At 34.0% G+C, this 2,163-nt stretch overlaps 1 pseudogene; it reads left to right on the top strand.

Annotated features, from left to right (window-relative positions):
• Nucleotides 1-534, top strand: part of LOC124895651 — a 43,935-nt pseudogene extending 43,401 nt beyond the window's left edge.
• The last annotated feature ends 1,629 nt before the right edge of the window (nucleotides 535-2,163 follow it).

Consider the following 2,163-nt stretch of genomic DNA (forward strand, 5'->3'; position numbering starts at 1 on the left):
GGGGGGGGGGGGTTAGGGTGTGAGAGATAAGATTGATCATCTTTTCTGGCTCGACCTCATAAACGTAGTTCTCCTTTTGCCTTTGAGAGTGAGTATTAGCCGTTGGATACTCTTGTATCCTAAGTTAAAGATCGATTATTTTTTGTGGTTCAACCTCGCTCTTTTATCCTATCACGAGGGAGAGGAGTTTGCAGATGGTGTTTAACTAATTATACGGTGCCTCAAGGTTGATTGCTGAGTTTTTAACCTTTGTACGAACCAATCTCTTTATTTTGAGTTGAAAGATGATGCATGTGTTGTTTCCATGATTGCAGGCTGTCACCTGGGACGGGGTGCATGCCCTTTTGTCCACTATATCTATTTTTGTTTCAACATTATTGTACTGAATAGAGTCCATAGGTAGACAGGCACTCAATTACCAGATCACATGTATATGTTTATCCTTATGTATAGCTGCTAGTTTTTGCCTACCAATTCATGCTTTTGCTTCTATGATCGTCTAAAAAATTGCATGCAATGTGCAATTTATTCTTCTGCCGTAGTATTCCTTTCCACTAAAATCTCTCCTATCCCTGAACGTGCTTCCCAAGTTTGGATGTGCTTTCTTTCATCATCGAGGAACTTACTGTTGTGATAATAGTGATCATTAAGAGTAGCTTCCGTCTTTTGAAAGCAGTTCAACTCCACTTAATATTTCATGTGTCAATTTAGCGTTTGCACATGATGCAACATGGTTAAAAAAAAAAAAAAAGATTTTTCAAATCTTATTCTATTATCTCTCCTAATAGATTTTGCAACATGTATCTTTGATTTTTTTTTCTTTTTTCAACTTTAATCAGTAGTTCTTTTAGAAGTTTGATTTTAAGAACCAAATTTCCTTTGAAAATAATCCCTTTTTATTCCTTTTTAGTAGGTGAGTTTTCGAGCCAAGTTCTTGATCATAATCCAGGAGGGTAGGATTAGAACATCTGGCATGGGGCACAACTTATTACTTGAAAGAAAAGATTTGGCATAGCTCAAAATTTACTTTGATGTCAAAGAAAAGATCTGCGGATTATTTAATTTTTTATTTATTAGCAAAATATAATAGAAGTTGAGAAAAAGGAGAAGAAAAATTAGAAAAAAGAAAGAAAAAGATTGAGAAAAAAAATAAAGGCAAAGGAAAACAGAAAATAAAAAAACAAAAAAAAAAAGAATGAGAAAAATAAAAATGAGAAGAAAAAATAAAAATAAAATTTTTAAAAAAATGATAAAAATTAAAAGTTTGCGATAAATGAATTTAAAAAAGAAGAAAAAAAAGAGAAATGAAGAAATAAATAATGTTTGAGAAAAAAAGAGAAAAAAAAGTAAAGAAAAATAAATGTTGAGACAAATGAATTAAACTAAGAAAAAACAACAACAACAACAAACCCAGTGTATTCCCACATAGTGAGGTCTGGGGAGGGTAAGATGTACGCAGTCCATACCTTACCTCTAAAGAAGTAGAAAGACTGTTTCCGATAGACCCCGGGCTCGAGACACGGAATACTAAATAAATTCATAGTAAAACATGGAACAAGATGGCATAACATAAATACGACACCCACAAGTAATAGTAAGAAAAAATAAGAAAAAAAAATAGAGGTTTGTAGACACATAATTTGTCCTTTCCCAAAAATACTTTAATCATTTTTATTTTATTTTTTTTATTTTATTCATCTTACCATACTTTTGTTTAATTAATAATCTACCCTGGATGGAGGCTATTTTTTGATGGGGCGGTCAATTTCAAAGGTTCAGGAATTGGAGCAGTTTTGGTGTCAGAAATGGGCCAGCATTATCCGGTAACTGCTAAGTTACGTTTTCTATGCACCAACAACATGGCTAAATATGAAGCTTGCAACTTGGGGCTCAAATTGGCACTTGATATAGGTGTTCATGAATTGCTAGCCATCGGAGATTCAGATTTGCTGATTCACCAGGTACGGGGAAAATGGGCGGTAAAAAACTCCAAGATTACTTCTTATGTAGAGCTGGTGCAAGAATTATGCGGAAGATTCAAGGATGTTGATTTCAGACATATCCCACGGACACAAAACGAGTTTTCTGACGGTTTGGCTACGATATCTTCCATGATTCAACACCCAGATTAGAGTTACATCGATCCTTTGGAAGTAAGCCTGA

Source organism: Capsicum annuum, unplaced genomic scaffold (assembly GCF_002878395.1).
Source record: "Capsicum annuum cultivar UCD-10X-F1 unplaced genomic scaffold, UCD10Xv1.1 ctg83367, whole genome shotgun sequence".
NCBI lineage: Eukaryota > Viridiplantae > Streptophyta > Magnoliopsida > Solanales > Solanaceae > Capsicum > Capsicum annuum.